Source organism: Opisthocomus hoazin, chromosome 6 (assembly GCF_030867145.1).
Source record: "Opisthocomus hoazin isolate bOpiHoa1 chromosome 6, bOpiHoa1.hap1, whole genome shotgun sequence".
NCBI classification, from domain to species: Eukaryota; Metazoa; Chordata; class Aves; order Opisthocomiformes; family Opisthocomidae; genus Opisthocomus; species Opisthocomus hoazin.
The window spans coordinates 5,235,578-5,250,671 of NC_134419.1; the positions used below are offsets into that span (position 1 = coordinate 5,235,578).

The 15,094-nt window shown below is 44.8% G+C and overlaps 1 protein-coding gene across 7 annotated transcripts in view; it reads left to right on the plus strand.

The window, feature by feature from the left end:
- DAB1 (DAB adaptor protein 1) overlaps positions 1–15,094 on the plus strand; it is a 482,616-nt gene that overhangs the window by 160,262 nt on the left and 307,260 nt on the right. The gene's annotated exons all lie outside the window — the stretch shown is intronic.

The following is a 15,094-nucleotide window of genomic DNA, read 5'->3' on the forward strand; positions in this document are numbered from 1 at the left end:
ACCAGGCATGGAAATTGGGAGAAAAATGCCAGCAAGTGTCTCTTTCTGCAAACCAGATATAGGAAGGCTAATAATAATAATAATAATAATGATAATGTATATTATTATCATTTCATAATAATATATTTCAGAGAACTTTCAATATTCTTATTTATTTAAATACTTCCTCTCTCTTTTACAGCATTGTTTCAGAGCAGGAAGGAGAAGAGAAACTAGATAAGGAGGCCTAATCAGGCTTGAAAAATAATAAGCAGAATATGCTCTTTTTTTCAGAATTTCACAGAAGTTTTTCTTTGCCTTTGCTGCTTTTGCTACCTTAATTTTTCACAACAAATGTTGGACCACAGGATCTGCAGCTCTGCATGTCAATACAGAGAGCACTACATGGGAAACAGTCAAGTAGTGCCAATATTTATTACAGCAAAGATTCGGATTTGCTTTGTTGTTGTTTTTTTTTTTTTTGGTTGTTCTTCTAATATTACTCTCTTGTCTCCAGGCAAGAAAGCAATTCTCCCTTTGCCTCAGAAGCATGTGGTATAACCTCATGTCTGGCTGGCAGGGGATTTAAAACAGCCACTATAATTTACATGATAATTGTGTCAGATTTTTTACTTCACATACAAGTTCCTCCTCATTTGAGATTGTTCTGTCCTTCAGCAAATAGCGCACTTACCTTTGGCTCTGTAGGGAGCTCTTGGCAATCTTGAGCAAGGGATATAATGGAAAAATGGCTCACCTGATGATTTCAAGGGGATTACAGATTTAGGGAAAATAATCTGGTGGATGGGAAAGGGAGGAGAATTCCACCAGGCACTGCTGGGGTGGAACAAATATTGAACTGTCGTTCTCGCCTTGCCTGTCTTTCAACACATCTCATTTGTGCGATGCTGCAGCGGGGCAGAGGGAAGGCGGCTGGAGGGATCCTTATAAATATCTGAAGGGTGGGTGTCAGGAGGACGGGGCCAAACTCTTTTCAGTGGTGCCCAGTGACAGGACAAGGGGCAACGGGCACAAACTGAAGCAGAGGAAGTTCCGTCTGAACATGAGGAAGAACTTCTTCCTTCTGAGGGTGACGGAGCCCTGGCACAGGCTGCCCAGGGAGGTTGTGGAGTCTCCTTCTCTGGAGATATTCAAGACCCTCCTGGACAAGGTCCTGTGCAGCCTGCTGTAGGTGACCCTGCTTCGGCAGGAGGGTTGGACTAGATGACCCACAGAGGTCCCTTCCAACCCCTACCATTCTGGGATTCTGTGATTCTGTGATATTTGGGATGCCCCTGGCACACGTGCAGCGCCAATGCGCGTGCAACACCAGATACGGTCTCTGTGCTCAGCAGGCTGCAGGCAGTTCTGACACCACAAGTCCATCTCACTTTGTGTTTTAAGAGGAGTTGCCAGGCTACGGGGAGCGTTTCAGACTTGGCCAGGATGATGTTTTTTCCAAGTTCAGACCTGAGAATATGGTGCAGGGAGGACAACTGTTCCATCTTTATACTATGTAAACGCAAACTTTGCTAAGAGCCGCAGCGCTCGTCCGGGTTGCAGAGGAGATCGAGCATTCTGGCCTTTGCACAGCTCTGCTCTTCGCCATCCGGCTTGTCCCGTTTGAAATACAAATGATAGAAATTAGTAGATTAGCAGGAGGCTGCGGGATGTAATTGTATGTTGACTGAAATGTTTCTGATGGATGGACCTGGTGAGGTGACATCTCTTATTTATGGAGAGGAGAGCACAGGTAGTTGACAGATTTGACAAGAGCACAGTGGCAAAAGAAAATAACACTGAGGCAGAATGAGAATGTATTTCCTAATGGCCTCCCTCGCAGCTGTATACGCTGATTTAATCTCTCCAAAGCACTCCATTGTTTATGAGGCCTGTGGGTACAATTTTATGCCTGACTGAAGAGGTTGCTAATAGCTGCCATATTTGTGTTTAAGGACCTGCGAAGGATTAAACTAAGTATTTTAAAGCAATGAGCCATAATAAAGTAATAATATATTGAAAATAATAAACAGCTTTCTCTTCAATAATTGGCTGCAAAACTGGTGAACTTTAAATGACAAAACTACTAATTATAAGTGCAGTTGCTAATCACATATTCATTGGGGAATACAAATGAAAACTGTGGCACGAAGTCGCTATATATGCCAGCGGCAACAAGTCACAGAGCAGGATGGTAGGCTCCTTTAAAATAACACAAACCCCACAAAAAACCCATAAGGGAAAACAAAATATTCCTGTAGGAACAAGTTTTGGTGATTCCTCAGGATTGCTTTGCTGGGGATAAAGCTGTTGTATGAGGGGAGACATATCTGTTCTTCTCAGTGCCAAGGTGTGATGTCACGTGTCGGGGCGTTTGGTGTCTCCATGAAAATGGAATGATCTCCAACCCGCAGTAAGTACTGGACTGCTGGAGGTCTCCTTTTCCCTTTTTGAAGAACGATTCTTCTATCCCGGTGACCTCATTCTCCTCCCTTCTCTAGGAACTACAGTTCTTGTGGTTCCCATCCTTCAAATCACAGCATCGTGATCAAGGTGTCCTCTCTTCTTGAACAGCCTTTTTAACAAAGTGGGTCCCTGAAAGCCTCAGTGGTGAGTTATTTTGTGCTTTTCTTACCAAAATGTGTCTGATTGGAGCTTAGAAGGGCGTAGACCGCGCAGACTCATTGCCTCCTTCCTGCCTTGGTATGGGGCAAGATTGCAGATCAGAAGGCACTGCAGGAAATCGCTTTATAGCCAGACAATTTCTGGGCATGAGCATGTATCATGGTTACTGAATCAAGTGTAGCTCCACGCAAACAGAAGTACACGTGCAGAACTGTAGGTGCAGAAGCTATGAGAGGCTGTCCCAGCAGAGAGCCTGCTGAAGGGTGGGAACGTTCCTGGAGCTGAGACAGCCGACTCACAGACTACCTGCAACACTGATGATATAATAAATTTTTCACACAGCCTGTTGGTAAAATAAAGTTAGTCTGAACTTACCCCTCAGTACTGAAATATAATTTAAGTTTCACAGCTCAGGAAGTGACGTTAAGATCTGTGATCCAAGAAGTCCTGAAGATGCTGAGGAGAACCCATCATCAACATCTGCATGTTCAAGGGCAAGAGCCTTTCTCAGGGTGCTTCTAAGCCAAAACCCGTCATCTCTGTGTCTGTGCCACCTGCCCATCCCCAGCTTGATAAGAGATAGCAGCTGATACTATTGATTGCAGCTCAGTGTTTTGCATGAAATTAGTTTGCTGGCCCAAACTAAGCTGTTTGGGAAAATCCAGCCGCGTGCTAAATGGTCACTTCCACGTAGTCACAGCAATCGCTGCTGGTTGCATGGCTTTGGTGCGGGGGCTCTTCCGCTGATGCTAGATGGTGTTACAAGGAGGCAGAGCAAACTCTTCTGCTGCTGTTGCTCAGTGGAGGCTGTGCTGGCTTGCTCGCACCCGACATCCCTGCCGGATCCGCTGTGGGACTTGCACAGCTGAAGGTGTTACAGGGCTGTGTGTCTGACAGGATGGAGGATGTGGAAGCACACCTTGATCTGAGCCTCTGCTAGTAATACTTGTCTCCTGCTTCCAGCAGAAGCTGTATACATGGCTGCACAGGCATATTTCCCTTTCTTGATGAATATATAAAATATATATGGCTATTAATTTGCTCTTAGGAGCCTTCAGGTTTCCATTAATGACTTGTGTCCCTCAAGGACCTTACAATACCAAGTTTATATAGAGATGCCAGTGTAATAGCCTATGGGACAAGGAGAACATCATGTGGTTTGTGCCCTCCAGGAATTTGCATGGAGGGGCAGCAACAGTCCCAATGTCTTGGCAGGTCGCTGAGTCAGCAGTGGCTCCTCCTGCGCAGCCCCGAGTGCAGCTTCTCCCAGTTCAGCCTCTGAAGAAGACAGATCTACCTGCAAAGAGAGCACCAGCCGGCTTCTGGTGTTATAAGCTGTGGGTGTTGAGCTCCCCTGAAAAATGGATTAGGTACTTAGAAAACTGCATATAAATTTTAGGTCCTTACCTTGAATACCCATGTTAGAAATCCTTCAGGGGAAAAAACATTTTTCAGGCAAGACCTGGTTGAAAATAATAATTTTTATTCCGCTTCCTATAGATTTTGTGTTGATGTTATTTTCTTATGTCCCTGGTGTCACCAGGCTGGATTACATATGTCTTCGTAGTTAAAAAGGCAGTTACCAGTTGAACGGCTTCCGTACAGGTTTGTTGCAGTCCCCATCTATTAAATGTCAATACCACGGTTGGACAGCCTTCTAGAAAACCTGCAGGCAGAACAGCCTTGATGCAGAAGTTACAGGCTGAGCTTTCGGCACAGTTTAATACGGGAGATGATGGTGGAAATCTGTCGTGAAGATGTTTCCAGTGTGACCCCTGTGTATCAGTATCGCATGAGCGACAGCAGGACTCGGCGGTGGGGAGGCTGCTGGGTCATCGCAGCCCTCGTCGGAGGGAGGAGGGGAGCCAGATGGAGCTGCTGAGGCTGGCAGCCAGCAACCCAGACTCGGATTGCAGAAAGTTAGTTTTTCAGTGACCACAGGAGAAACCTTGTCTCTTTTTATTTTTTCCTGTTACCGTTTAGCCTTCAGAGAACCGAAGCAGGAACACAAGACTTGTGTGGCTACAAAGCTCATTAGTGTAGCTCCACTACACTGAATTACTTGCTGAATTTTCAGACCAAAACAAATGCAAATGAATAAAAAGGCACAATAGATCTGTTACCATTGTAACTCATGGAAAGACGGTTGGTGGACAGTAAAGGGGCTGTAGTCAGTGAATAAATTATTATCACTGAAATTTTTCATCCCTGTATGAATTATGGAGCGTGTTGTCTCAAGTCACCTTACATATTTTATATGCAGTGGTCTTCTGAGCCCTTCTGAGGTTTCCTACATCAACCTAAACTGTTGATTGAATCTCTGTTAACATTTTCACTCTGTCCACAGAAGTGTCATTTTACTGCAGCTTGTGAGAAGGGCTTGTCACCAGGTGACACGGTGTGAAGGTATCGGCACAGGTTTTAGTGGCCCTGGCTCAGCCGGGCTCTCCAGACCTGCTGGAGGAGCAGGTCTCTGGTAGGCAAAAGCTCCTCTGGGCAGAGGCTGGGCTTTGCTGGGTGCTGGTTTGGGGCTGAGGAGTGATTCCCTGCAGGGATGCAGGAATTACCAGTCTTCCCTCTCCTCAGCATCAAGTATAGGTGCTACTTCTTCAGCTCACCGCCTGGCTCAGAAGCACCCCGCAGCCCACATGCGTGTGACAACACCGTGAACACAGTCAGGGAGATGTGTTTCTGAGATGCCCTCGGTCACAGAATCACAGAATGTTCGGGCTTGGAAGGGACCTCTGTGGGTCATCTAGTCCAACCCCCTGCCGAAGCAGGGTCACCTACAGCAGGCTGCACAGGACCTTGTCCAGGTGGGTCTTGAATATTTCCAGAGAAGGAGACTCCACAACCTCCCTGGGCAGCCTGTTCCAGTGCTCCATCACCCTCAGAGTGAAGAAGTTCTATGTTTGGCTGGAACTTCCTATGCTTCAGTTTGTCAAGATGTTGAGTTGTGCCAGGGGATGGGTCAGGACAAGGCTGGTCCATGCATGTTCACGTCCTTCAGACTCCATGCAGGAACAGAACTAGGGACTAGTCTTGTTCTCCAAGGAAGAAACATTGCTTGGTTCGTGCAGGTGATTAAGAAGTGGGGTTTCTCTGGGATCTCAGCTAGTCAAAGATGTTGAGGAGGATTCAGACGTTCCTGTAAAAAAATCATAGTTATAAAGAAGGAACAAACTTCTTTCCCTGATGACCAAAGGAATCGCAGCTCTGGGGGTTATTTGTTGGGTGGTGTGGTAGCAGTGGTACCCTCTGGGTGGGGATACAGGTGCTATCCATCATGCATCGTTTGCAAGCAAACCACCGAGCCATGTGCATGCAGTAAGCACCAGCCCTGCCGACTCATCCTGGGGGCTGAAAATCAGCTTGGTTTTGTGGGGTTTATACCTGCTGCAAGCCTTTAGCCTGCTCTAGGCAGCCCCAAGCCCTTTTAGGGGGAAGCTCAGCTGGGAGCGAGGGCTTCATGTGAGGAGGAGGGGCTTTCCCAGCTCCCCCAGTGAATGCTGGCTGTGGGGTGTGTGGGGCAGGAGAAGGACCAAGCTGCTGCTCTGAAATGTTTGGAGTGACTGTAGGTGATTTTTTTTATCCTCTCTGACTAAATTAAACAGTTTGGACGTTGAGAGTGGGAGCAACTCTGCAAAGTAAAAAGGTACTTTTTTTCCTCTCCTTAAATTATGTACTTTCTTGAAATATAATTGTATAAAAATGCAAATATCCTGTAAAAGAAGGTCAGGTGTGTAATTCTGTTGTATCCGGGGGAATTGTGGAAGTGTTTGCATACAGGCTTGCGTGAATCGGCTGTGTGACAGAAGTGTTTTGCATAAGCAGCAGTTCAGCTATTTTCTGGATTTTAAGAGTTAAATCACTCAAATATTGAATAACTTCCTCGCCCCTGCAGTTAGGGCTGGTGTGAGTTGGAGGTAACTTCTTTGTGCTGTAATGTATGAAGGGGCTGCTGCACTGAGCCGTGTTGGTGGGGAAAGGTGAGAGTTGAAGATCAAAGTCCTGAAAATAAGGATTAAATTGCTTTGTCTTTTTGTAGTCTGTACAACTCTACTTTTTTCCAAGTCCCAGATTTTTTAAGCCCCAGATTGTTCTCTGTTCTGTATGCATGAAGTCTCCCATCGTGCTCTTTCTAAGGAGAACGTGTGTTCATTGTGTCATCGGCCGTGGGGATCGGTGTGGGGAGTTTCTCTCCAGGCTACTGTTTTTTGGCTGCTGCTTTTGCTTTGCGCTATCTCCCCATGGTGGTTTGGTGTTGCTGAGAGAGCGGAGGAGGATGTCGCCAAACTGTTCCTCTGCTCCTCAGCTCTGCTGTTTAATTTTCCCAGGGTTATTTTAGTGATACCTTAGCAAATTTACAGACAAAGGTGGTGGGAGTGTCACAGAAAAGATGGGTTTAATAACCACTTGTAGAGAAAACAAAAGCAAATCCAGTGACAGCCCTGGCCAATTCCCACCTTCGTTATTGCTGACAGACGGCGCAAGAATAAAAACAAGCTGAATTACATGCACTGACACTAATACACAACCAACAGTGATGTCCCGAAGGAGGTGTCACCAATTAGCATGAAAGCTGCTGTAGTTATCAACTTCAACAAGATTTGGCCATGGAAAGTACAAGGTTTTTAGATGAACCTACGACTCGTGCTCTCAAATGCTTTCCTATTCAAACACACCTGGAGATTTGTAAGACGGCTCCAGTGAATTTCTTGGTAGGCTCTTGTGGTTTCCTACCAGGCTGCCTTGCTTCCAGTGCCTGTAGCTTCTGGGAATGAGGTAGCAGAGTGTTAACGCTAATATGTAGAAGGTGTGAAATAATGGGATTGCATGATGAGGTTCAGCATTTGGGAAGTCATTAACTGAAGGTGGAAATGATGAGATGCACGGTGGGGAGGTGGAGGATAGCAGGGGAAGAACTCGGGTTCCTTCACTTTGCATAAACTGCTGGATACCCTGTGTTTAATCTGAAACCGGACAGGAAAGAATAAAAGGGGGGGAAACTGCCACACCATCTGTAAAAACTGCCACGACAATTTATGCTGCATTAAAAACCTTTCCCTGAAGCTGTGCTTTAATAAGATTCCTAGTCAGAAGTCAAACTCTCTCTAGTAGTTCATTCTGAACTCTCATAACGCATTTATTAGTGTGGAAACTGCACAAGTGAAGTGACCGCATTTGAGGTCCATATCCAGAATTAGCAGAATTTTATGTCCTCCTGCTTTAGAAAGGAAGGAGAGCACACGGTGTGACATGCAGCGAGTGATAGCTCTTGCATTAGCAGGCAACTAAATGAGCATTGTTTGAAAGAACATTTTATTAGGTTTCCTTAAAGTGGATGCTCAATGTGATAGATTATTTTTTGATCTCAGATGCAGTTATTGAAATGAGAAATGTTCCATTGTAAAGGAATTTCTTGAAACACAGGGACACGCTTTGTCGTATTGTAGCTCTTGCGTCAAATGAGCTGATAGTTATGTGTGTTATTGAAATCCAGACCTCTTGCTTAGTGTTTCTTTTCCGACAATACAAAAGCTTGTGATTCATAGCCTTTTGCATAATGGATATATTAATGAGTTTCTGCATATTTTATTGCTTTGTGTTATTCTAAAAGCCATGAATCTATTTTTCTTGATTATCAGTTACGGCAAAAACATTGCAATTTTTCTCTGAATTTCATTGCTGCCAACCAAGTTCGGGACTTTCAGAAATAATTTCTTTAGCTACCTGTTGGTCTCATTAAACCTGACTCTCTGTTTTTCTTCTCTTTTCCTCTTGCAAATTGTATCCAGCCAAAGACCTGGTGTATTTTTATCTGAGTACAGGAGAATAAATTCTGCTCTGGGGTACTTGCATGTTCTTTCATTCAAGTAGATTAGAGTTGTGCGTATGAATCTCGGGCCCTAATTACGTTTCTAATAATAGAACTTTCTTGCTATAAATACATGACTTGCTGAAATGATTCCTGTATGTTTAGGCTGCAGATGTGACTTCTTGCATATTCATTAACCTCCTGGTTCTCCACTTGACATATGGAAATGCTTGGTGATTAGCGGTGGGCCTGCTAGGAGGACACGGGGAGAAAGGCTATCTGCCACCTCTGTTGCTGCGGATTTGAAGCCGAGATAACAAGTTGTGGGAGCAAGTGTAGCAGCTTGAGGCTGTTCTTGTGTCCCCTCTGGCGTGGACCAGTTTGGGGTGGACCGGATTCCCCTGTAATGCCCTTCTGGAGAGACTTTCAGAACCGAGGCTGCCTCGTATGGTGCGGTTTTGACTCTGTGTAGTGCTTCACGCTTTATCTCTTTTCATATTTTCCTTTGATTTATTTGCTGAAAGGGAAAGACAATAAAATATATTTCAATGGATTTTTGTTTGCTGTAAGTCATATAAGCTATATGTTTACGTTACCTGGTTTCTAATTAATTTCTGCACAAACATCGAGTTTCACAGGGGTCTGCATGGTTCATAGGCTTGTACTGGGTAGTTTTGTGTACATATTTTAGCCTGCTGTTAGTCTCAAGAACTGGTTTTGCTGAGGATCACTGCCTGCACCGGTCTGGACAGTGGTTTGCATAAGAATGGGAAAATATTTACTGTATATGGTATATATTGTGTACTGTGTTTTTTGACCAAGCTACCTAATAACTTTATTTGTGTATGTTTTCTTTTCCTCCTCAATGACTTTTGTTACTGTCAGAACAGCACATTAATGATTAAATAAAAAGACCCTTCATTCTCACAAGTAAAAATGGATGGCAAAGCCATAATTTCTACTGTGCAGAAGCACGTGAGTGGACCATAGACCACATAGCTCCACAGAGCAGGTTAAAATGGGATTTAAGCGATGCATGGATCTTGCTCTGTCCCAGCTCCGCAGGGTCTGTGTCACCCACAGGGACCAACCATGCTTCCACTGTGAGCACAGGCCTTAATGGTGTGGGTTTAATTAACAAATCACGTGTGTACGGTGTGGCAGAACACTCAATTTACCCTGGCAATTATTGATTTATATTCCCAGAGTGACAGAAAGCATTTTTATTTTTACGTCCAGCAACAAGTTGTTGCCATGGCAACATCAGCGTTGGACACCATTCACCTCCCACCCTCATTCCAAAGTCAAACCCAGTAGATTCTGAAACTCTTTAAAAATGATTACAGTAATAAATTTTTTAAGATAAGTTTTACTTCTTGTCTCCATTCCTGGGGGGAATAACTTATATTCCAGGAATGTAATGTATGAATCTACTGCATCTTCTGCCAGCCACTGTCTGTACTGCGCAAAGTCCAACATTGCCTACAAAAAGAGCTGGAAAAGCTTTATTTTTCTTCTCTTTGACCCTTTGCCTACTCATTCCCTCCTGCTTTCTTTAAGGAGGGAACACCCCCCAACCAAACCCACCCACAATGCTTCCTTCAACTGCACCCATGCCAGATTATTTTTAAGATATGCAGCCTGTTTCTACTACATGTGAAGACAGTAGTGGAGTTTTCAGAGTCAAGCTCTTGTCTTTGCAAGGTGTCCGAACAGGGCGCATGTAACATCTTTTCTGTTTGTAGAGTGCAACTTTGATGCTTCCCAGCCTTGCTAGATTATTGTCCTTGTTTTGCGGGGAATCTTCCCAAAGCCAGAGATCACAGAATGGTTTGAGTTGGAAGGGACCTTATAGATCATCCAGTTCCAACCCCCCTGCCATGGGCAGGGCCACTTTCCACCAGACCAGGGTGCTCAAAGCCCTGTCCAACCTGGCCTTGAGCACTGCCAGGGCGGAGGCATCCACAACTTCTCTCGCAATTATTTGGGATAAGGTGAGTAGGCTTATTCTTAAGGCTCCAACAATTTTCTTAACCTCTTGCCGTTGCTTCTGTCTTAACCACTGAATATCCAGGTCATACTGTCTTACCGCAACCATGGTTTGTACTGTGCCTGAGCGTGGGTTGCCTTGTCTGGACTGCTGCTGCAGAGACTTGCTCTGCTGAGTGCTGACCTGCTGCCATCTCTGTTGCTACAAGAATGTATGCTTGGACTTAGAAGATCATGCCTATGTTCTTCTGACTATGCTAAAATACTTGCTTTCTTGGGCAAAAGGAGGGGTAGCTAAATGGCATACCTGAAGAACAGGCTCCTGTGGTAGCAACTCTAAATTTGATAACGTGAACTCTCTGACCAGCACTGGGGTGCACGTGATTCCCTCTAAATCTTCACAACCAGGGTTTGCTAGTAGAGATGCATTTTGCCTAAAAGAAGTGTCACATTCCCAGCAACTATTTTTTCTTCTGCTGTTTCTGCCAGCTGGTGGTTGCCCGGGCAGGTGGTGGAGTCTCTGACCTTGGAGATACTCAAAACCCAGCTGGACCCAGCCCTGAGCAAGCTGCTCTTGGGGACCAGCCCTGAGTAGGGAGTATCTTCAGATGTCTCTGCCACCCTCAGCAATGTAAGGGAACAGACCCAAACCGTGCTCTAGCACAGGTGCCAGCACTCCAGCTCCATTTGAGGTTGGTTTAGGGTAAATACAGCTTCTGCAGCTCGCGTAGCCTCCTGCCATGCTGGGGTGCCCCAGAAAGGCTGTTCTGCTCCCCGCGTGCCTTGCTGCGATGGGACAAGCAAGCATCGTGACTGCTCCTTCATCAAGTGTGTCAAAACCAGCAAGAAAATACTCAACCTGCTGCACCTACTTTTAACGTTGACTGGCTGGAATTATTTACCATTATTGGATGAGCAGGTATTTGAACAATCTTTTCTTCTTCTTTATTTTTTTCCCCATCTTGGAAGGTTTAAATATAATTAAAAGGAGATTGACTGAAAATCAAGTTCAGTTTATCTGTGGGTGACCCAGCAAACCACATCTTTTTAATTTCATGCATCAATGAGATGATACGTCATGCTTTGTACAGTGCGACAGCTTGCTACATTGCATAACTCAACGTGCTGATGCAACCAGGCATGCAAAATTAACCTAAGCATCAGACCCAGGACATTCAAGACAACAAGCAGCTGCTTCTGCGGCTGGCATTGTTCTAAAAACCTCATTCTTCCCCATCTTCCATCTTATTCCTCTTCGGTACAAGTGATGAGAATGGAGTATTTTGAAAGATATGACTGGATAACAGTTATAAAATGTGAATAACTCCAGCCTGGACTGTGGTTGAACAGACAAGGTCTCTCTGTCAGGGGCTGCTCAAAAGGACGGGCATCTCTTTGGCTTTTGGGTTAGCTTGGGAAGGAGAGTGGCTTACTGTTCTACTTGCAGGGGCTGTGCCTATCCTTTTTAGCAGTGGTAAGAGGCTGTAGTTCCCTTGCATCCCATTTACTAGCTCTTAGGACTATTCCAGTGCTGCAGGGAGGCTGCGAGTCCAACAAACCTCTCGTGAACTTGCCGTTCTCCATTTCCACACCACACAGCCGTGTAAGCACCAGCTGCATCTGGCCTTTGTGGCTAGCTTCTTTTCAGAGCGGCACAGAAAGGGATGTTGCTGCAGCTCTTCTGCTCCTCTGCAGTCCTGCAAGGCACTCGGGTCATCCTGTCTGCTTCCTTCCCAGGGAAGGGGACAGGAATTTTGCTCCGCAGATGCAGAGCTGCTTTGTGGGACCCTCTGCAGCCACCCCTGAAAGCTGCCAGCGGCACGTGCTCGGGCTGGCTGTGCCCCAAGGGGAACCTAATTATGAACTGCAGGGAGAAGAAAAGACTGATGCTGGGCATGAATATCTTCAAAGTCAAAGGCTGTGGCATACCACACGTAAGCTTGAGCATCCAGTGCTTTGCTTGGGGCAAAATTTTTGCTTAATATCTGACATCTGTCAGTGGCTCCTTGCACGTTCCTGGGTGAAGTAAGATAGAAAATGTGCGAGAGTTTGTGGCGTGGCTGCGGCAGTGGGAAGCCCTGCGAAACAGCTCTTGATGTCCACGCTTGAATGTATGGAAAAAGGGGAGGATTTTCTGTGTGGTGTTACCTGTCTACTTGTGCTCGTTACCAGAGCACCCGAGAGCAGCTCGGGGAAGTCCCTGGCCAGGGTAATGAGTGGGATGTGCTTACCTGAACAGTGGAAATCAAACCAAAATGGTGCTTAGTGGTCTGAATAGGGATTAAACTCAGCATTGGGATTTTTGCCGTGACTGGGATAGATTTTGGGTAGTGGTGACAGTGATGTAGTTGTTTACCTACAAATTAGAGTAACTGGAAGGGGGGTTTGGATGCCTCTGGGTGAGTGGGGTTCTGGTGGGAAGAAGTCCCGTTGGAGCAGGAGCTGCCGTCTGTTTGCGGAGTGCTCGGTGCGAGGGAGTTCAGCTCCGTCAGCTGTCCCTCTGATTTTCATGTATATTAAAAGAGGAGAAAATGAACTGCCTGAAACCTATTTCTCACCTTAATCCCCGTATCGGCAAATGGGCTCCTCGAAAATAGCGAGCATTAGTGTGTCTGGGAGAGGTGGAAGAGGGCCATGACAGTCTGGAGTCCTTAGATATTGTTCTTGCTTGAGTTGCTTTGCATTTTCTCCAAGTGTACAGTGCCCTCTGGCACAATATACATCCACACTGCCTCGCGAAGTGCTGCAACTTCGCATCTTAATTCTGTGTGAGTGGTTTTCTCTCGAGGCTGCGATGCCTCTGTGGAGAGGGAGCCTGATAGCAACACTGAGAAGGTTACGCATTATGCAGAAAAATGTTGATGGCGTATTAAAAAATATCTTCACGAAGGTCTTTTTATTTTTGTTTTTGTCGTGTGTAATCGTATTTGAAGTACATCCACTTTGAGGTACGGTGAGGAAAAGCCTGTTTTTTTGAAGCTGATGGAGATACTTGAATGGAGGATAACTGGGATATACGGCTCTGGGATAAATTACTCCACTTGTATTTTCTGTTTCTTTTAATCTGGAATGCACAGAAGCCACACAGCAATATTATCATCACTTTGCACTTTCCTTAGGAAGTATCTTAATATTCTATAATCCTCTTTGCTACAGAATGGGGACTGAACTAAGATGGAGTTATATTTTAATATTTTAATGTAATTCCTCATGAAACAAAAGGGGACCGTGTTCAGAAGCTGGCTAGATATATGGCAAATGGGAACCAGACAAGCTGCGTAACATCGTGACCAGTTTCTATGGCAACAAAAATGTCAGCTATCCTTTTGGCTGATTCTATTAATCTGTGGTAGAGGCACTGATACTGACACATTCAGAATTTATTTAAACAAGAAGCTGAAAAGATAACCTCAGCGCAGCTTCTAAACAAGGGGGAAGTTAAGCCACGAGCATAATGCTATCTGACGTGTAGAGAACGGTGCAACAGGCAAGTAAGACATTTCCAAGGCAGCCGCTGGGAATTTTATCAGAAGAGTGATTAAGCCATTTACCGGGAGGAGGTACCCACTAGTGTTTGGGGCTTTTTAACGGACTTCCAGGGTTGCTGTACCCGAAAATGCTGCCCCTCATCTGCCCGCGTGCTGCTGAACGGGTGGCCAGGTAGCGCTAAGCCCACCAAGCTGGGTGAAATCTGGGTGCCTGGGGCATCCTAAACTGCTTGCCTGGTTTGGGGGGTCATCTGCCCCCACGCTTGCTGGCTTCTGGCCGGGTTTTAGCCGTGTAGCTGGAGCGAAGCAGCTGCCTGCCGGAGAAAGCTGTAGTATTTGGTGATTAAAATGCATGGGCTGGCCACTGAAAAACGGAAAAAGCAGTTGCAAGGAAACAAACTAAATTCTCTGTTCCCTCTATGTGGGTCAAATATTTTCCTAGGGATACTCAGAAATGATTGTGCCGTGCTATTTCCCTTTGGTATTTTATCCTTTATTCTCTTGTTATTGAAATAGCTAAATGTTTTCCTACTTTGCAATGTACCATGACAATACAAACTGTACGGTGATGTCAAAGCACAAAATAAATACGGATGCAGATACTTGCCATTATGATAAAACAACATCTTTTCATCTTTATCTTGGAATTACAGGCTCCTCAGGAAGCTGACAGTGTCTTGTTATGGAAAATGAATTTTCGGTAGTAGAAAGATATCTTTTAACTTATTCTTGAATTCTTCCTGTTTGCCAGAGGCATATAGAAAAATTAGCTTCTTTCCCAATTCTTTTGCTGGTTTTATTAAAATTCATAGTACAAAAAGTGCCATATAAAAGTGTTTGGTGTGTGACTGAGAAAAAGAAGAGCTGGAAAATGCAAAGCTGAAGTTATTATAAGATTATTAGCTGTCTGGATTTTTTTTAAGTTGTTTAAAAAAAAAAAAAAAGAGTAAGCCCTCCATATCTTTGTCCATTTCCTTTTAGGCTTGTAATGTACTGAAAGGAATTTAATACACTGTGTATTTATATATTTCTAATTAAAAAAAAGCTAAATTTTTAAACAGGAAAATTATCAGCATTGTAACCACGATATAGCTCCTGGAAAGAGTTCACTTGAACTTTTGAACTTTTTCAAGTTCAGAAAAGCTTTCTCATAAGGATAGGAATTCTCAAATTTATCCCATGCTTCTGTTAAACA